Genomic DNA, 22544 nt, shown 5'->3' with positions numbered 1-22544 from the left:
TACCGGTGGCAGGAGCGTAACCCAATCCCCCCCCCCCCAACAAGCAATAACAATATTTTAAAGCAAATCAATATTTTTTTTCATGTATTGATTTATTTGTTTAGTAGCTGAGTAATAAGCATGATAATGTGCAGTCAGCTGGTTTTCGCAAAATAAACCCCTTCAGGCTGATTCAAGCCTGATCACCCTGATGGGGATTTATTTTGCGATAACCGGTTGACTGTTATCCCTTACATGAGCCTTATTATTCTATCACAACTGCCACATGACAGCAGTAGCAGTTCTAGCTTGTATGGCGCCTTGGGTGAAACATGCTTCAACACGCCTCCAAAGTTGTTAACTGGTGGGGGGGTCTGTGTGGGTGCCTCGTGCCGCCCCCCCCCCCGCAAGATGCCGCCCTGGGCAACTGCCCATGTCGCCCATGCCTAAATCCGCCACTGCATGACAGGCATGTTTTAGTCAGTTTGGGTGAAAACTGGTTCCAGTTTTTCAGTTATTTTTATGTATATTTATTTATTTTTGGTTTACGAAAATGTATTTAGTTTTTGTTAATAATAATACTGATGACTTGACAGGCTCTTTGCAAATTCTAGCTGCCTCTGTCACTCTCCCCCTTTCCTGACAGGCTTCCCCAGCTCCAAGAGGAGAGGATGAGAGACAAGTAAAAGGCCATCTTTTCACTTTAACAACAGGAAAGGGAGGTATTATTAAAAAAAAAAAAAAAAACAATCCTCTCCCAGGGCTACAATAAGACTCAACGGTACGACATGCAGTGGACAGGGCAGTATTGTTCACCAGCTCCCTCTCTCTATTATGGCTGTCAGTCGCTCTCTTTTAATATGCCTATTCTGAGGGAGATTAGAGCTGGGTGATGGAGGGGGTGGTTTGGCCAGCCATCCTGGATTCTTTGAGAACTTCTGTGTGGTGATTGTAAGTGCTGAGCTATCCCATTAGTGTCAGGATGACTGGGCCCTCGTTGAAATGGCTTCAAAGAGCTAGGCTCCTCTAGTGAGCAAGCAGGAAATTTCCATTGGCTTGGGGCCCTGTTACAAAGGATCAAACAGCCAGTCTGTTCAGGGCAACAGTCTGTCTAATTTGAGCATTTAATTTGGCTAGCAGTTCTTTGGTGAACTTGAGTGCAAGCTTGAGGGTTAGGACACATTATACGAAAAGTATTTACAGTTAATATGATGTGAGGGTTTTGTTGATGTTTCAAACTTCTGCTTCTTTTGAACAAAACCTGCATTTTTATTTATGCTGCTTTTTGTTGATTTGTGTTGCACTGCGGTTACATACAGGCAAGTGGATACATCTGGACTGATGTTTCCAAGAAGGTGCTACTGTATGTCCTAATGTCAGGGAACTTGCAAAAAATGGAACTACAAGTCCTGGAATTAGCAATGCCGCATGCATTGAAACCAGCTATTCATGCATCTGCACACTTGAATGCAACTTTTGTTTCATGTTTTGGTTTGAGTTTTGTTTTGGTTTTGTTTTTTTTGTGTGTTTTTTTTTTTTTTTTCACAAAGAGTTCTTGTAGTCCAGTCTGTCTGAGGCACCTGTACGATAAGCAAACATTTGAAGATGGAGAACATAAACTGTTTTGCTAGTCATTATTTAAGTGCTTCCTGTTGGGCAAGGCTCTACGGTCACAAGGCTGTTGACACTCAGTCTCTGATGACTGTGAGCTAGGAATATCCTTGTTGACAGCTACTTGGCAAATACCACTCCGTAATGAGAAATGGCAGGGAAACATGGTGAGAAAAGGAGGGAGGTAGTTGTTGAAACTAGGATTACTAGACTGTGGTACAAAGATATAGCCTATGATTAGAGATCGGTAGGACTTGTAGCCAGAAGTGTCATGTCCATTTTGAGATAATGGTATTTAAAATGTAACTTCCAAGAAAAAAAAAAAATGCATATTTTAGATAATTAGGTTGAACAAATGTTCGAAAAAAAAAAAAAAAGTTTTTTTTTTGGTGATACATTTTATCATTGGCACTACATAATCAACTGCATCTATAAGCTTGTTTGAGTGTGATCAAATTGTACCGTAGCTGCACTGATAGAGCGTTGCACTTGCGATGCAAAGGACTGGGGTAGGAGTCCTGAAGAGCATGCGAATCAACACATGAGCCAAAAGTGTCACTGAAGGACCACAAAATGCTGTGGATGCTTCAGCAATTGCGTTGTTAAAAGTTGATACCCCTGGTATTACTTTCCTTAAATAAAATGAGCAAAGCGCTCTGGAGGAGACCTCTGTGTCCTTAGATCTGATGACAGGCTGCTCTAGAAGAAGCAGCAGCATCATAATGAGGAACCATTAAGAAAAAGAGCACAGACTGACTCAACAAAGGACTCTTTAAGAGGCCCTCAAAACCTAATGGAACTTTAATGGTTTTACTGTGAGGCGAACCTCTGTGCCTTACCGCCATTCTCTCGCTCTTCCCTCTCAGTCTACGTCTACGCCTCCAAGTCCATTCAAATACTAATTTATATAGGGGACGGCAGGGGTAGTGTATGAGCATTGAAAGCTCAGATTCTTGTTTAGAACTTGTAATTGGTCATTTTACGGAACCCCATTTTGGGGTAGAAAAGGTGAAGCCAGAAGGTTTAAACTTGTCAGCGAGCCCTTTCCCCAGCTTTGAGGGAAAATGAGCTGTACAGAATTGTGAAATGGAATAACCTTCAGAGACACCACTAGAGATTGAGGAAGGTGAGGGAAGGTACAGATGATGACTCAAGCAAGCTCTCACTTCAGCTTAGCTTTGCCTGGCTGCCCACATAGACCTAACACTGTTCTTGTGACAGGTGCTATTCCCCATGGGAATTGAGCCAAGACAGGACTCTATCTATTTGTAAAACCATGCAGAAAGTGCTGTCTTATAATGGAAAAGGATTTCTTAAATCTTTGTATGAATCCTTCAGAATGAGCCAACACTGCATAGGAATGTTCTGAGTTCAATACCAATTAAGTTTAATCAACTGCATTTGTGGCATAAAGTTGATTCCCCAAAAAAGAAAAAATCTGTTACAGTAAGGCACTTGCAGAGAAAGTGAATGGGGCCTCTCCATAATGTTAAAATACACACTGTTTCAATAGTATAGCCACAAGACTTAAACATGATGTTTACAATTTTATTTATTAACATGATAAAATTAGGGATTTACTGGTTCTTACTAGATTACAGGGTTTACCGGTATTACGTCATCATGACAAAGTTGTAATACTGGATCTAACTTACATTTACACAAATAAGGTTAGTAATCAATTTTTATCACACTACAATCATGTTAATGATAATGTTTACATCTTGTTGTTTTGAAACGGTGTGTATTTTAAAGTTTTTTACTGGGACTGTGCAGCATCGCTCCACCACTGTGATCCAGGCGCCTGAATCAGCTCTCAGAAAATGCACTCAACTGCACTGTGCGTTTGGATATATACCCATATATAATGTTCGTCATTATTTGATCATCATTTGAAGTCGAAGTTATGATGAACAGAAACAAATCTTGTTTTAATAAAATTCAATTTTCCTCCTGTGGTAATAGTGCAACGTAAAAAAGGAATACAATGCAGTATAAGAAGCCTAATTTACATATAAAGAGGTGTATTTGAGCTGAAAAAGGATGACAAATATGATAGGCATTATAAAGATACGACTTTTAAAAAGGAAATTTTTTTTCATGCACAACCCATCACAATATCCACCAGGTAACGCAACCTGGCTGTTTTAGGGCTTTTCACACTTAATCTTTAACCCTGGGTTATTCTTAACCCTGGGTAAATGGAACGCTGGGATATCCTGTTTCATGTTTCACACTGTTCATACTTTACCATGGGTTAATAATTTATCCTGGGTATTCATGTTCTGATGTTTAACACCGTACATTCGTAAACTCCGTGTTAATGTTCTTATTCGCGTATTTGCGGTGTCAATAACAATGATTGGACGAATACAGTTCGTGACAGACATGCAATCTGTCAATGGAGCTGCTGCTCTTCTGTGGAAATGTCGCCAAGCAAATCAGTTTGTCTTTCGTATTCTGAAATATGCCACAAAATGGAATACTGTCTCTTTATCATGGCATATCGCATTTGCCAACACTGTTCGACACTTTACCGCTTTCCCTCAGACGGAGAACATAAACGGAGCGTGAAAGTTTCTGTGACGGTACAAAGTGCATGAATATTTAATGAGGTAAGTACTGAGGCTTTATATGATTGGTTGTCAGTTGCTAAACAACTTTATAAAACATCTAACACTGTATCATTTCACACTGTATACCTTTGGCACCACATTATGGGGTTAATCCTGCAAATGCAGGGCAAACCCTGCTTCGGAGCAGGATTTCATAAGTCCTGGTAAAAAGTGGTGCTAACCCCCTTTCAAAATTACATTTGTGAAACATTGCTTTACCTGGAGTTAAAAGCAGGGTTTAGAATTAAGTTAACCCAGGGTTAAGCACAGTGTGAAAAGCCCACTGACTAAACCATTAGTGATCAGTATTTGTTCAAAGAATGAAATACGACTGCTCCTTACAGATCATGTCTCACCTGAGCCACTTAATGCTGTCTGATACACAATTAAATTGTAGGATCTCTCTCTCTTTAGTTTATAAGCATTCTCAAAGGATGAGATGAGGATTTCAATTTGTAGGATGAGATGGGTCACTCAGATGCATATGATTGAGAGAAATCATACCACTAAATATGGCAGCTATTGACCTGTTTCATGTGACGTCACTGTATGACCACGCCGCCATGTTTATGACCAATATTCCATGTACCTTCATTGTGCTGTGCAGTAAGATGCGACAAAAACTTTCTTCGTGAGTTAAAAGAAGCTCTTGCATTCATACAGATGGGATCATCACAGATATATTTTTTTTAATACTGTGACTAAATCAGACCAGAAAACAACACAAAAAAGTAACTTCTGAATGAGAGATGTTTATGGTGATGAACCGGCGGGCATGTGTGTACTCACCGGTCACACATCAGACTTGCGTCCATGGATGATTTGTGAATAAAATATCTTTATGTCCAGGAAAGTTCAATTTGGTAATATTTGCGCTGTCTTCAGACCTGCATGAACTTTTCCTGGGACTAGGCATGGATCAAAAGCAATTTTTGATGGTTTTTCTTTATCATTTTTCGGGTGTTTTTCCATTCACCGCCATTGTTTCCTCCCGCTGATGGTCACAAATATGGCGTCTGTGGGGAAAAGTGACAATTGAAACAGGTCAATAGGAAGGGAAGTCCCATCTAACAGTTAAAGAGGGCCAGCATTTTACCTGTCTGTTTACTCAAGAATGTGCATGTGCATTAGCTGGATCAGAAGGGAATTTATTTATTTTTGCGTGATTTGAACTAAAGAAGCACGATTTATGATCCCAATGTTGACCGATTTTATTGCTGATTTGAAATAAATCATATGATCATAATCTTGGTCAATCTTGGAGATTTGATCCTTCCCCTTTCAGCAGACAGGTGTACTTGTTTGACTAGAACATAGCTGCATTACAAATATGGCTGCTGTGTGACCCGACTAGCCTTAAAAGGGACATTGCAAATACCTATTGTAAAAACTCACAGCTAAACTGGATTGTGATTGGTTGGTGAATAAGACACAAGTTTTTGCGTTTAAATACCACATATTTGCAACCGTTTAGTGAATTCCAAAGGGTTCACATCCACAGAACTGGCTTTGGAGATTCAGACAGCTCTGAAGCAGCTTCTGGGGTGGACGTTGTTTTGTACAGCGGTGTCTGAAAATAGCACTTCCACTCGACTGGACCTCTTCTGACTGGCTCTAGTTAAAGAAAGGCTTTTAAGCGCATCTGAAGGCGTACATTTATAGACATCCTCAGTTTTGACAGTAGGCATTGAATAGCCATGGTGGTTTTGTTCACTTTCAAATGGCTCGACGTGGTGCATTTTCACCCAGGTGGTGAGTCTCGTTGTCATTGCTTATAACTTGGTCTTTCAAGGCCCTCTTTTACCAGACTGCTTAGTATCCTTGAAAGTTTGCAGTTTTGCAGAGGATATTACCCATTTAAAAAAATAAAATAAACTGCTTAAGCCAGCCTCAACTGGTTTGCTGGTCCCCCAGCCTGGTCATGCTGGTCTGTTTTTAGGTTTTAGAGAGGTTTTCAGCACTTGTAAACCGATCAGGCTGAGAGACCAGCTAGAAAAGCTGAAGGCGTTCACCAATGAAGAACTTAATGCCTTTGGTCGAACAAATTGCTGATACTGGTTTTCTTGTTAGCTACGACCAATTGAAAATATTAGGGGAGCTCAAATATAAAAATCAAGGATGTCAGCTGTATCTGGCTTGTCGACCTCAAAGTAAGATAAGAGACGCCCTCTTCCCCTACAATGCAATGGAGTGATTGATTGTGCCAAAGAGGCTTGTGGCTTCAGGGCTCTGGGTAATTAAACTAGCTAATAGTGTGTGAATAATTAGAATAATAGTTCATTCTTGTGGGCACTTTTCACAAAGCAAACAATGGCACTCTGTCTGTCTTGGTTTTTCTTCATGTCAATTTGTGTTTTTTTTGTTTTTTTGTTTTTTCTCTTACTGGATTAATTTCCATCTCTTCCGTTGTCTCCAGTACAGAATGAACAGTTATGGAGGATGTTAAGGCTGGGTGTTATATACATGCGATTTAAGCAATGATTTTCTATGAAGCTGTTCACTGGGATATTTTTAAGACATTTAATACATTAAAGGTGTACTTAGTATTTTTTTTTTTTATGCATTTTGAATTTACACCTAAGGGCGTGGATGTGGCATTATTCAGATGCAATAGTTTTCAGTTGGACACTTTCTTTATTGGATTTAATTCATCATTGCTGACTGTGAATAGTGCATTTTCACAATGGCATAGGCAACTGAAAACTATTGCATTTGAATGATGTCACATCCATGTCTCTAGGTGTCAGTATAAGTCCAAGATGACATAAATGACTGAGTGCACCTTTTACTATGAGTTGTGATAGCCAACAACTGCACAAGCTGACCCTGAACCATTTTACAGCAATTTACACTTAAATTGGTTGGATTGCTTGTTTTGGTACACTGCCGCTTATGGAGACCGGAACCAGAAAACAGTACAGCAGCAATCAGAATTATGGTGCCGCCCAGTGGTTGGTCAGGAAAACTGTGGATAACATTAAAAGATTATTTAAACCAAAGTCTTTCTAGCAACTCAGTCCACAGTCGGCCATCTCTGGAATGCTCACGGGAGGCTATTTTCAGTCTTGCCAGTGCAGTTCCTATCTGCTTGAATGGGGAAACACCGAAACCTCAAAAACGGTTGGTCAAGATTATGATCAAATAACATTTCAAATCAGCAATCAGATTTGACAATACTGGAATCAAAAATTGTAGTCTTTACCTCACATTACTCACACAATTTTCCATGCTTGTATAGTTAATGCACATGCACGTTCTTGAGTTGATTGAAGTCTGGATCTAAAGGGCTCTTTAAACTGTAAGGTGGTACTTCCTTTCTACATCTGTTGACCATTGAGTGCTCAGAGCTCCTTGGTTGGGCGTTCCAAATTCTCAGATTCATTTTAATAGAAGTGGCCCATCTCTGCTAAATAATCTTTGTTTAAACTCGATTGTATTGTATTTTACTTGTGTTAAATATTCTAACATTTCTACTTAATGACAATGCCTGTTTGGTTCCTCTGATACATAATGCATACATCTGATCCAAAATGCATAAATATCAAAATACAAATTCAATTTCGCAAAACACTGAAAAAATATCAAGATATGATTTTCTTATTGCCCAGCCCTGGTGGATGTGGCTTTTGCATATGCAGCAAACATTTTCAAGCTGTGGTCCGCTGGGTTTTGAGGGCTTGTAGGGAGGGTAGACACTACCATTCAAATTGTCAGTGTGGTATTTGTATTACGTCTTGTTCAGAGCTCTCTACACATTGTCTGTCATGTACCTACCAACTAAGTGACGAATTTTAATGTACCTTCATCCTACAGTCTGGCTCAGTTCTCCCAGCTCTTATTCTTTCTCTCCTCTTTCCCTGTCAGCCTGTGTAGAGTGGAGGTGACAGGGAGGTAATTGAGGTGGGAGGAGTTATTCTGCTAACCGCTGAAGTGTGGCAAAGGACTTCCAGAGTCTGCCACAAGAGGCCATTATGCCATGTCATGTCATGCTGACAGCTTAAAAAAGATAAAGGGAAAAAAAGACCTCAGTTTCGCTGACCTGCATATGCAGGAATTCAAATGAATGATTTACTTCAGTGGGGAAGCTATGGACTTTAGAGATGCAGTTCATTAGCCTCCTTTACTTCCCTGAGCTTGCTTTTCATAGCTAAATCTAATTTTAGACAGATCTGTGCTTTGTTGTGAAGCATGTTTTTTCAGTTTCAGTCTCAGTTCCTGACAGGAATGAACCAGGACAGTGTTTATGTATGGAACACATACTAGTATACTGCTTACTGCATACTGTACAGTATATACTGTATATTGCACACTATTTTTTTTTTTTTTTTTTTTTTTTTAATAAGTAATAACATTTAAAACAGTGGTAGGCCATGCTATGTTGATATCACATGACCTTATAAAGTTGCACCACGTTTTTTTTTTTTTTTTTTTTTTTGGTGCTGTATCAAGTTAAAAAAAACAAACAAACTGTTAAATGTGTCTCAGGACACCTGCATTGGTGGCACTGCATCCAGCTTATTTTTTTAGGGCCTTTAATGTGTTCTATGTGAATGGCCCCTTCAGACTGTGCTTGTCTATTTCTGTAGCTAATGTTCAGTCAGAGATAAGATGGTGCCTGAAAAATCTTTAAAATCCAGACAGCAGTAAAACAAGGAAACTGAGAACTCTTTAAAATTCAAAACTGGAACGTCCTTTACCATCTGTTCATTTAGAAGCTTATTACAAATAAAGAGCAGCCATGACACATCCCTTACTTGCTGCTGTCACATGCCATCTACAAGTACTTAATGATCATAGCAGATGCTAATAACCGAGTGTGTTTATGGGAGCGCTTGGGATCAGTGCATCATTGATCAGCCACCCAACATAGTCTCGGTGCTCTTCTCTCATCTGCCAATACACGACCGATCTGTTTGTGCCTGCTGACCTTTAAAACTGATAGGAGGTCAATGGTGGATGAGATTGCCTTCTAGCCACTCATGATACACTTCATTAGCAGTGCTACATCACACAGAGTCAGATAAATACTGTCAGAGCTGGATTGTTAATAACAGAGCTAGCATGAGGTTGACGAGTACACAGTTACTGAGTTTGGAATGGCATACTTCCATACTACTATTAGCCTACTATTGCTGCCATATCTTTTATATATATATATATATATATATATACGGCAGTCTTGGCAGAAATAGTAAGCCATTAAAAACTCAGCCAAAGATATTGGTGTTACCTCATTAACAAAATAAAATGTATTGTTACTATTTAATTCCCTCAAATGATTTATTTTCAAGCACAAGTATAAAAACTACACAATGTATTTTTATATAAACTAAATGTATTTTATTGGAACTTATATTTCCATTTATGCATTTGGCAGATAAATATCTCTTACCATCTCTAAGAATGAACAAAATTGACCATTTATTTAATGTATGACCTCTGACTGTAGATTTATGCTTTAAAAATAAAATCAAGATTATTCTCTGAAAAGGAGTCACAAGACAAATATTTATTTGAAGGAGTGGATGTACCATGGCACTCAATTTCAGACCTCTGAGATTCTTTGTCCTGCTATTTTATATTCCCACAAGATCTTTCTTTTGAAACATGCTCAGATGAACTCACAGCCTTGAACTCTGCAACTGCAACACAGTTGCTGCCTAATCAATTAATGGCTTAACCAAAAGCTGTTTTAAATTAAACACTGAGGAAACTGGTCTCAGAACAATTTGAAAAGCACCTTATTTTCATCCTACCTACGTATACAGCCTCCGAAAGCAGCATTTTCCAGTTTTTAGACGCAGCCAGTGCCAGCCATCTTGTTGCAAGCTAGTTTGCTATCCATTAGCATTCCCGTTAACCTCAATGGCAGTTGCTCAGATGACGGGCGGATTATTGGCTAAAGGCACAATAAGAACTAGTCTATATCCCTCGAGCTGTGATGTCAAAGGCATCCCAAATTGTAAATAATTCAATAATAATTAAATAATAGTAATTTGTATGTTGCTTGCAAAAATATTTTCAAATTCAGTTACTTTTCAATGGCCATCAATGGAGAATCATGCATTTTGCCTTCATAATGATGCAGATAATGGCATCTACCCAAAGAGGCAAACTGGTCTATGCTAACCACCCAATCAAACCGTAACCCCTTAGGCCAAAAACATGTTTTATGCAAGTATGCAAATGAGGGTGCTAGGCCAACACATTGCCAACATGCAGTGTGGTACTGTGGCAGTATCAAACCTCAGTTCTCAAGAGGATGATAGTTACTTTCAAAAGTCTGTGCCATTTAACTGTGTTAATTCAGGTGAGTCGCTATATATTGACTTACCCAGCAATTTTCTCTTCAAATTGTTGCACTGCCATGACAGTAGTTTACTTGAAAGAGAAAACTAACTGTAGAAACGGACAGTTCAATCTAATGTCTGCTATAGCGCCCCTTGCTGAGAATGCAATGCATACTTGTGGTGTTTCGCAGTCTGACACAACACAAAATCAAGCTTGCATAGTTAGAAGCGTCTGCGTTCACATATTTGCATATGCATAGAGTATGTTTCAGCCTAGTTTGGACACTCAGAAAAAAATTAAGGTGCTGAGTGTTTAGGAAAGAATACTTTTTTTATTTCTGTTGTGAATATTTGACTTTTCACCTTTTTGCTCCACTTTTGCAGTTTCCCAGTATTACATGCTCTAATGTGTGAATCTGAATTACAGATCATTCGAACTTAGTCTGCAGTCCCTGGTTACTTTTAATACCAGGTCTGAATCTGCTCTCTATATAACTTTACTGTCATTAAGTGACGGCAAGGTGACTCATCAACAAATTGGCGCGGTGAGGTCATTATGAACCCCAGCCGTCTGTTCACTTCCCTACAAGGGACAGATTGCTAAATAAAGCTGCTTAATAACACACTAGCAGTTCCAGTGTCATTTTTCATACTGTAGACTGAATTAAAATTACATCTATCGATCAATGGTTATTATTTATTGAAAACAATAATATACAAATATGCAGATGTAACTGGTCCTGCTTGACCTGCTCCGAGTGGGATTTGTACCGGGGTCTTCGGCATGGGAGGCGGGCGCACTAATGAGGAGGCTAAAGGCTACAGACCTTAGTGTCCGTCGCTAGTGCGCCTCTTGTGGCCAGGGTAGTGATGTTTACACACACTGCACACCACCTCTTGTGGCCAGGAGATTAGCAGGTTTACACACCCCCCTAAACCTCACTCCAATCCAGGTCACGGCACCACTGTAACCAGTCCTGCTCGACTCGCTCCGAGTGGGATTTGAACCAGGGTCTCTAGCATGGGAGGCAGGCGCACTATCAAGGAGGCTAAAGGCTACAGACCCTAGCATCAGTCGCTAGTGCACCTCTTGTGGCCAGGGGAGTGAGGTTTGCACACTGCACAGCAAGTATCAGCTGGCTCCCATTACACAGAGGAAAAAATATATATACACCAGTACATCTGCAATGAGGTTCATTTGTGATTGGAATTCAGCCCCCTAAGGGAGAGTGTTCTGATACGTAGCTGCATCAAGTTGGCTCAGGTTCTGCAGATTACTCCTAATGCAGCAAATATCAGCATGAATCTCTGATTGCTCTACTGGCTCAATCGTGGCAAAAATCACTCAAATCTCCTTGGGTACATTTGAATTACATTAGGGATTGCTGACTCACTGGATTTGGTTTCAGATCTGTCCCGCTTCATTGGTTTGCTGTGTAACTTTAATTTACAAATTAGACCATAATTGGTAATGGAGTTCCCTCTGGATCTCAGTCTCCCTCAACAGGGCTTCCCAGGTGACCTCCATCTCAGTTGTTGCTGAAGTGTAAAATTAAATGTAATATGTAGCTTTTTGATGTTAAAATATTTTCTTAGATTCCACCTTAATATGTAGAGATGACTAGAAGTCATTCGTAAATTGATATCCCCTGCAAAGTAAGTTGATAGCACCACAGAGTTACACTTTGCAGGGGATATCAAAACATTGCTCTGTTTTTTTAAAGATTCCAACCAGCCTGACACAGCAACATATTCCCACCCCAAACTCACACCATTGGTGGAGCCTATCTTTTGGACCAACCAATGGCATACGGGATGGCGTGTTTGGAAATGTTATTTTTGCAATTCCATTTGATGGCACTAAAGGCAAAGAATTTACACACTTCGACTGAAGGATAAAACGTGAAGCCGTCCTTACTGGTTTGCATGTCAACCAATTCAAAGTTACAAATATTCAAGAAAATTTATGTTTTTTAGGAAACTTGCCTGTTTACTGCTTTTAAAAGTACCTTTTTAATGGTGTACAGGGATGGTTCACCAAAAAATTGGCATTTTGTCATTTACTCACCTTCATGCTGTCCAAAACGCATATGACCATCTTTCATGGACAAAAGAAGAGATATTAGGCAGAATGTTAGGGACTGACAGCCTCATTCTCCATTCACTTTCATTATATGGAAAAAAAGAGCATGTGTTAACAGAACTTTGTGTTCCACTGAAGAAAGAAAGTCATGTGGGTTTGAAATCTTGTTTCATAATTTCCATTTTTAGGTGAGCTATTCCTTTGAATTTCCAGTGGATGTTAGTTAAGCATCTAAACCGCAGCATACATCTTGCCTCTAACAAGATTCTTTTCACTTTCATGCAGTATCGATTTGATTCGCTTCTCTGAGGAGGGAAAAGCTTTTGTGGTGCTCTGGAGAAACCAGGGGCCTTCGCTCGCTGAAAGCCAGCATGCTTCATTATTTTTGCGATGTCTGTCTGTAAATTGCGTCATAAAAAATGTATGAACCGGAGCAGATATTGGCAAATCTGCCTGCCAATCTCCTGGGATTCTGAGTGAATTGCCATCCCGCCAGACGAATACCTCATTCCAGACCTGTCATAAACGCTTGATTCAGCAGCGCTCATTTCCTGCATGTTTTCTTGATGACGTTATTGCAATCTTGCTCCAGAGAGGTTAGAGAGGTGTGAAGGCCACAGTGTCCTCTAAAACCACCTGGATATCGGAGTAAGAATCACTCACAGACTCTGCTATCTCTAATGAATATTTCACCCAAGAAATGAAAATTCGGTCATTTACTCACCCTCATGTAATTCCAAAAGTATTTTAACATGGCTCATTGAATGTATTATGTATTACTAAATGGTGAAATGAACACTAGAGGTGCTACAGTAACAATGGCCAGAGGTGAGTAGTAACGTGCTACATTTACTTGAATAACTTTTTGTAAAAATTGCACTTATGAGTATGTTTTATGGTGGGTACATTTCACTCTTACTCAAGTAAATTTCTGATGAAATTTTTTTTTACATTTACTTTGTTACAATGGGTATCGTTCCTGTCATTACATTACTGGTTTTAATTTAATAAGTGTTAATAAATGCGTAATTTATTGAGATTTTTGAATGGGACTCTTACGACAGCGGAACTTCACAGCTGCACGCTCTCACTTGAGTTGTGTTCAACACTAAAGCAGCAAGCATGCAAAACAAAACATTTCTTCACTCCACACAATGCCTTCATTTTACACCAAGACAAGGATATAATTCAAGATTAAAATTGCAGCTCCAATTTAATACAGGGTGAGGTAAGTTTTAGAGATTGTGATAATGTGGGCTTGTCTGTGCCATGGTGACGCTCATTCATTTTCAGCGTGAATCTGTAACTGTGGGCTCTTATGTCCTCAGTTTCTAAGTTTGCATTTTTATATCAACGCTGTAACGTATCAGTGCCTACTATATAAACCTTGTAAACATCCGCAATAAGTGAAAATGTTTTGCCCTGCCTATTGCGATTGTGAGCGTTTCTGCACATGCAAGGTTGGTGCGTGTACAACGTTTGACAGATGCGGGCGACTTTGTCTTATGGACAACAAGCTTCCAAACACAGATATAAGGTGAAATTACCCTTAGTGTTCAGAACTAATTATCTAAATTCTTTGGACACTGACAATGCTGGAGCTACACTGAACTAAATTCATGCAGGATGTAAAAAGCTGTGAAATAACGACAGAAGGCATGAATAGAGCATGATCATGCTTCACTGTATAATTAAACATAATGTACACTGGTGGCCAAAAGTTTGGAATGATACACATTTGGTACACATTTTGCTCTTATGAAAAGTAATTGGTACTTTTATTCACCAAAGTGGCATTCAACTGATCACAATGTATAGTCAGGACATTAATAACATGAAAAATTACTATTATAATTTTTGAAAAAAAGTTCAGAACTTCTTAAACTCATTAAAAAATCCTCCACATACAGCAATGACAGCTTTGCAGATCCTTGGCATTCTAGCTGTCAGTTTGTCCAAATACTCAGGTGGTATTTCACCCCACACTTCCTGTAGCACTTGCCATAGATGTGGCTGTATTGTCGGGCACTTCTCACGCACCTTACAGTCTAGCTGATCCCACAAAAGCTCAATGGGGTTAAGATCCATAACACTCTTTTCCAATTATCTGTTGTCCAATGTCTGTATCTTTTCCCACCATTTTCTTTTTGTTTTTCTGTTTCAAAAGTGTCTTTTTCTTTGCAATTCTTCCCATAAGGCCTGCACCCCTGAGTCTTCTCTTTTCTGTTGTACATGAAACTGGTGTTGGGAGGGTAGAATTCAATGAAGTTGAGGCATCTATTTCTCAAACTAAAGACTCTGATATACTTATTGTCTTGTTTAGTTGTACATCTGGCCTTCCGCATCTCTTTCTGTCCTTGTTGGAGCCAGTTATCCTTTGTCTTTGAAGACTGTAGTGTACACATTTGTATTAAATCTTCAGTTTTTTGGCAATTTCAAGCATCAAAATAATGATTGACTGACAAGTTTCCAGAGAAAGTGTTTTCTTTTTTGTAATTTTTGACCTAATATTGACCTGAAGACATGCCAGTCTATTGCATACTGTGGCAACTCAAAAACAAACACAAAGACAATGTTAAGCTTCATTTAACGAACCAAATAGCTTTCAACAGTGTTTGATGTAATGGCAAGTGATTTTCTAGAACCAGATTAGCAATTTAGCATGATTACTCAAGGATAAGGCGTTGGAGTGATGGCTGCTGGAAATGGGGCCTGTCTAGATTTTATCAAAAATTCATTTTTTCGGGAGCCTGGGTTGCTCAGTAAGTAAAGACTTGCGCTGACTACCACCCCTGGAGTCGCAAGTTCAAATCCAGGGCATGCTGAGTGACTCCAGCCAGGTCTCCTAAGCAACAAAATTGGCCCGGTTGCTAGGGAGGGTAGAGTCACATGGGGTAACCTCCTCGTGGTCGCTCGAATGTGATTCTCGCTCTCGGTGGGGTGCGTGGTTGCCGCGGAGAATAGCGTGAAGCCTCCACATGCGCTAGGTCTCCGCAGGAATGCGCTCAAGCCACGTGATAAGATGCGCGGATTGTTACTCGCCTCAATCCGGGTGGCGGAAGACAAGTCTCAGTTGCCTCCGTTTCTGAGACAGTCAATCCGCGCATCTTATCACGTGGCTCGTTGTGCATGACACCACGGAGTCTCCGCATGTGGAGGCTCATGCTACTCTCCGCGATCCACGCTACTCTCTGCTACCCAGGCCCCCTTGACAATTTCCATTATAAACAATAATATTAATAGTATTATTATTATTAATCATTCTGTAATGCATGTTAAATGTGTATCATGTACTGGAATATAGGAGTGTAAACCTCTATTACATTATTTGTGAAAGTAACTAGTTACTCAGAGTATTCTGTTTATTGGATACTTTCTTACTCTTACTCAAGTAATTTTTAACATTGTTTTACTTCTACTTGAGTTTTTTTTTATTTTATTTAAGTAATTGTACTTTTACTTGAGAACTTTTTGGCTACTCTACCCACCTCTGACTCACTTTTAAACAAGTCACAATTAAAACAGTAGATTATCATTTCATAAACACTTTTCGACACAATGCCATCTTATTACATCCAAACACTTTTACTGTAGTGCACTTAACAGTTGCATTACATAACTAACTACATTTACAAGCTTGTTCGAGCACAATTAAATTGTGAAGTAGCTCAACTGAGAGCGTTGCACTTGTGGTCCAAAGGGCCATGGTACGAGTCCTGAAGAATACTTGAGTCGACACATTAGCCGAAAGTGTCATAGAAGCACCACAGAATGGCTTGGCTGTTTCAGAAATGATGTTTTTCTTCTCATATTTGCATTTGACACTATCGGTTAGGTTTAGGTTCAAGATTTATGGTAGGGAGGTATGTTTTGTTAATTTAAAGTTCAATAGAGCATTAACCTTAAACTACATCTGTTTGGGACATAATTTAACTCCCTTTTAGCGCCACACATGGACATTTTACCTCGGGACTGCCGTGATACACACAATGAACCACGTAATATACAGGTGCATCTCAATAAATTAGAATGTCATGGAAAAGTTCATTTATTTCAGTAATTCAACTCAAATTGTGAAACTCGTGTATTAAATAAATTCAATGCACACAGACTGAAGTAGTTTAAGTCTTTGCTTCTTTTAATTGTGATGATTTTGGCTCACATTTAACAAAAACCCACCAATTCACTATCTCAAAAAATTAGAATATGGTGACATGCCAATCAGCTAATCAACTCAAAACACCTGCAAAGGTTTCCTGAGCCTTCAAAATGGTCTCTCAGTTTGGTTCACTAGGCTACACAATCATGGGGAAGACTGCTGATCTGACAGTTGTCCAGAAGACAATCATTGACACCCTTCACAAGGAGGGTAAGCCACAAACATTCATTGCCAAAGAAGCTGGCTGTTCACAGAGTGCTGTATCCAAGTATGTTAACGGAAAGTTGAGTGGAAGGAAAATGTGTGGAAGAAAAAGATGCACAACCAACCGAGAGAACCGCAGCCTTATGAGGATTGTCAAGCAAAATTGAGTTGGGTGAACTTCACAAGGAATGGACTGAGGCTGGGGTCAAGGCATCAAGAGCCACCACACACAGACGTGTCAAGGAATTTGGCTACAGTTGTCGTATTCCTCTTGTTAAGCCACTCCTGAACCACAGACAACGTCAGAGGCGTCTTACCTGGGCTAAGGAGAAGAAGAACTGGACTGCTGCCCAGTGGTCCGAAGTCCTCTTTTCAGATGAGAGCAAGTTTTGTATTTCATTTGGAAACCAAGGTCCTAGAGTCTGGAGGAAGGGTGGAGAAGCTCATAGCCCAAGTTGCTTGAAGTCCAGTGTTAAGTTCCACAGTCTGTGATGATTTGGGGTGCAATGTCATCTGCTGGTGTTGGTCCATTGTGTTTTTTGAAAACCAAAGTCACTGCACCCATTTACCAAGAAATTTTGGAGCACTTCATGCTTCCTTCTGCTGACCAGCTTTTTAAAGATGCTGATTTCATTTTCCAGCAGGATTTGGCACCTGCCCACACTGCCAAAAGCACCAAAAGTTGGTTAAATGACCATGGTGTTGGTGTGCTTGACTGGCCAGCAAACTCACCAGACCTGAACCCCATAGAGAATCTATGGGGTATTGTCAAGAGGAAAATGAGAAACGAGAGACCACAAAATGCAGATGAGCTGAAGGCCACTGTCAAAGAAACCTGGGCTTCGATACCACCTCAGCAGTGCCACAAACTGATCACCTCCATGCCACGCTGAATTGAGGCAGTAATTAAAGCAAAAGGAGCCCCTACCAAGTATTGAGTACATATACAGTGAATGAACATACTTTCCAAAAGGCCAACAATTCACTAAAAATGTTTTTTTTATTGGTCTTATGATGTATTCTAATTTTTTGAGATGGTGAATTGGTGGGTTTTTGTTAAATGTGAGCCAAAATCATCACAATTAAAAGAACCAAAGACTTAAACTAATTCAGTCTGTGTGCATTGAATTTATTTAATACACGAGATTCACAATTTGAGTTGAATTACTGAAATAAATGAACTTTTCCACGACATTCTAATTTATTGAGATGCACCTGTATATATTTTTTTAAAATGTCACCATGGTCACGTAATTTTCATGAGATCAGGCTAAAAAAATGCACCGTAAAAGTAGTTTAAACAACTTGTAAATGTCAAAAGTGCAAATGAGATTTGAAAGCTACAGATGGGAGCAACTAACAAAATTTTGGTTCCTTCATTTTGAACTTTGGTCTTCAGTTTCAGTCGGTCATTTAAGCTATCATATGGCTTTAGAAGACATGGACTATAGTGTAAATCTCCTTTTGCATTCCACGGAAGAAAGAAAATGTATACAAATATAGAATGGAGGGTGAGGAAATGAAAATGTCATTGTTGGGTAACACTCTAAACATAGCACTATTACAATTATTTCTTTTTTTTACCACAAAGAAACCAAAAAGATAAAAGTGTGGAGTGGCTAAACCTCAGGACTGGTAACTGTTAAATTGCTGGTTTGATCCCCATAAGAAGTGATCCATGAACTATCACTGTTTTTGTCTTGAGTAATGCACTTCAATTTGTGCTGCTCCAGGGAATTGTCGCAGTAAATGTACAGTACTTTAAGTTGCAGTCGATAAAAGAGAAATTTCATACAAATTTTACGAAAATAAGACCATGCTGTTGCCATTTTTGTCAACACAATTTATCAAGCTTTGAAGTGCATCTCCTTTCTTCATTTTCTTTTTCCCTTTTCTCTCTCTTCGTGCCACTACAGCAGGCACATCTGCCCCTCTCCATGCCCTTGTCTCATGCCGAGTCTACGCGTACATTGCGATCCACCAAAATAGCTTTCCTTCATTTGTCGTGAGGGTTTGAAACGCTCCGCTCATGTCCGTGCTCATCTGCTGGCAACCTGGCTTGCATAACTCTCCCTCGCAGTCCCAAGACAATGGCAATAACAGCACAAACAATGGGAGTACACAAACGGTGTCCTACATTTGAAGTAGCAAATCAGCAGTGTGGCTGAACGCTGCTTGCTCTCAAGGCACTCGTCTCTCTGGGCCTACATCCCTATTTGCATACTATTCCTCCTAAATTAGGATTAGAGAGTCCCAAATTGTAGTGTGATGAAAATGGTATTCAAAAGGCACCATGGTGGTATACTATTTCCATGGATTTTTGAAATTTACATCGATAAAAGCAAATATTGCCTGCTATCCCTTATGCTTTGAGGAACTTTGTGACCATTTACTATCAACTTTGGTTGTGTTCAGAATTTACTACATACTTGTCACAAGTTCGTAATTTCTGGGCAATGGAGGAGTCGGGAGGCAGTGAACTGTCAACGACTCAACGTTAAGTATTTTATTACTCTTCAGCGTCACACAAAAAAAAGGGCTCTTAGTGGCCAAATACACACAAATGAGTCTTTAAGGGTTCACTCGATTATATGGCAGGTACATGCAGCCAACACTCTCTGCTGTCATTCTCTGCCACTCTGATTTGTTTCCCTCTGCCATTACTATAACAAGAAACAGGTGTTCGAGATAATGACAACCCAGGTGACGAGCCTCACCGCTCTCTCCCGCAGACAGATACACGACCACACCCCCATCCCCACAATACTGATTACTACTCATTGTATACAGTCATGTATATTAATCAGGGTATCTGAAGGTTCGAAGAAATGAAATTAAAGACTTTTTAAGGCCAAATAAAAAAAAAAGTTAAGACCACTTTCGCAAATAAAAAAAAAAATAAAATAAAAAAAAACTCGTTTATTAGCAGGTAAAAACAAAACCACTGAGGCTACTTGGATGTCTCTGGACATGTGTGTGTGTATATATATATATATAATTATTGTGCATTTGTTTTTGTTTTTTAAATAAGTTAATACAACATTTAAAGCTCTAAATGAATTCATTAAGAATGCATATAGCCTAGGGGGCCTGTGTAGCTCAGCAAGTAAAGACGCTGACTACCACACCTGGAGTCGCAAGTTTGAATCCAGGGTGTGCTGAGTGACTCCAGTCAGGCTTCCTAAGCAACCAATTGTCCCGGTTGCTAGGGTGGGTAGAGTCACGTTGGGTTAACCTCCTCGTGGTCGCTATTATGTGGTTCTCGCTCTCAGTGGGGCACGTGGTGAGTTGTTCATGGAGAATGCCATTGACAATAGCTTGAAGTCTCCACGTGCGCTAGGTCTCCATGGTAACATGCTCAACAAGCCATGTGATAAGATGCGCGGATTGATGGTCTCAGACGTGGAGGCAACTGAGATTCATCATCCGCCACCCGGATTGAGGCAAGTCACTATGCCACCATGAGGAATTAGAGCATTCCAAATTGGGGAGAAAAAAAAGATTATAAATACCTGGGTACAACATACCTTTAGATTTGGACTACGGTCCAGAAGAAAATAAGAGGGGCAGCTGCTCTCTCACATGTGATCCCCATAACATGCAACACAGATTTCCTCCTCTCTGCGTGGGACTCTTTTAACAAATGAGCAGAGAAGGGTCTGATAATAATCACATTTTCAAACCTGAGGTTATATTATCATTACCTCAACTCTATGACAGATTTACATTTAAGACCTTGTGACATTTAGATACCTACAACTGAGACATTACATTACAAACCATTAGGATTGGGACATAATAAAAACAAATATCGAGCAATACATGATCAATACCATTGAAAATCAAATACCAAATAAAAACACATATCTCACATTTATAAAAAATGAATGCAGGACCATTCAGTTAAACTTTAAATATTAAAAGAAAATGGGAACTGGAGTTAAACATAATTACTGAGGATGAAACATGGGAGAGTATATGTACAGGCTCATACAGGTATCAATAGTCCCCTGTGGAAAGAGTTTGATTGGAAATTAAAAATTAGATTTTTCAGGACACCACAGGTGGTATCAAAATATGACAGAAGCTCCACATAGGCACAGTGTTGGAGGGACTGTGGAAAGATAGGGGGACCATACACACACTTTCTGGGACTATCCAAAAATCAAAGAGTATTGGCAGCAGATAAAAGATGAGATTGATAAGATCCTAGGAATAGATATACCTAAGATCCCATTGTTTCTTTTGCTTAATGGAACCCCTCCTGGTATGTTTAGTAAAAATCAATTATACATATTACACACTCCTTATAAAAACTGTAAATTGGCATTTTGTTTTTGTTTCCAGGTGGACTGATAACAAAACGGTGCCCTCTTAATTGCAGATGTTGAATAATGCCAGCTGATCATATTAGAGCTTTACAGTTTTGAATGCAATATGTACAGGCTCCATATTATAACCATTAAGTAAAGGTGAACAGTAGAGACGAACCAGATTTCTCAATACAAGCCTAAAAAATCTGGCTGAGATATCAGCTGTGAAAACATGATTAGGGAAGTGTGATCTCTGCTAATCACTTTAATATGAATGTGAGAATGACGCCATTATCTCCATAGATATATAACCTAAAAATAAGAGCAATTCAGTTTGACACGTCTATTAGGGATTTTTTTTATTTTTATTTTTATTTTAAGATGCAAATAGCATGAATGCTTCTGCCTTTTTGGCATTATTAGATGATTTTCAAAAAAGTTTCACTGGTTTGCCCTCTCATGAGATTACCATAAATTCAAAAATCTGAGTTCAGTTTGACAGGAAGCCACATGCAATGGTGAGTATCTTCATGTGCCCCACCCACCTCACCCCTTTCAAATTAGCTTAGCAAAACACAGTTGTTATAACAAATGACACTTTCACACACAACCACTGAATAATTCTTTCCACAGATTATGGATCTTCGCCTCTTTCTTGCCAAGTCATTTAAAAACAAACCTCAGATGAACAACTCCAAGACCCACATACATAATCACAAAGTCTATACCAGACAAGTTTAATGCAGCTTGACATGTGATGGACCTTCTTGCCAGCCATCATTTTACATACTGTTCGAAAACAGCAAATATTCAAGGTTCTGAATCTGAAGGTCTTGTGTTTTGCAGTGTTTGTGTTCTGCTGCCTCTTTTGCATGAGCTGTCTCTGTGAATTACAGCGCTGAAATATTTGACAGATTGACTTCGATGTTTTTGGGGCTTTTGTCAATGTTGAACTGTTGGGTTATGCTGCTTCAATAAGCCTGTGGAACTGGTGTACCAGTGTGGCAGTCGATGCCATTTAACATTCAGGCCCGGCCATTGAGTACAGTAAGAGCCATGGAATGCCCATACATTGAGAGGTAATAAATTTGATCTCTACGTACAAAAGGAAAGAATGTGATTGCTTACAGGGCATGGTTAAATATGCAAGTAACGCAAGATTCTAATGCAAGTGTAACCTATCATTAAGCCCAGTTGGACTTTTTTTTTTTTCTTTCTCCATTTTCTATGCTGATTGTGGGAGAGAATCTGTGGAATTCAGAATGCGTTTAAATATGGTAAAATGTGTTG

General features: G+C 39.4%; 1 protein-coding gene across 1 annotated transcript in view; it reads right to left on the bottom strand.

Moving 5' to 3' along the window:
* LOC127437833 (kelch-like protein 25) overlaps positions 1-22544 on the bottom strand; it is a 59519-nt gene that overhangs the window by 3908 nt on the left and 33067 nt on the right. The gene's annotated exons all lie outside the window — the stretch shown is intronic.

The sequence above is a fragment of the Myxocyprinus asiaticus genome, chromosome 48 (genome assembly GCF_019703515.2).
Source record: "Myxocyprinus asiaticus isolate MX2 ecotype Aquarium Trade chromosome 48, UBuf_Myxa_2, whole genome shotgun sequence".
Lineage (NCBI taxonomy): Eukaryota > Metazoa > Chordata > Actinopteri > Cypriniformes > Catostomidae > Myxocyprinus > Myxocyprinus asiaticus.
Note: the sequence above shows the minus strand (reverse complement) of the source record. Positions and strands in the feature narration are given on the sequence as shown.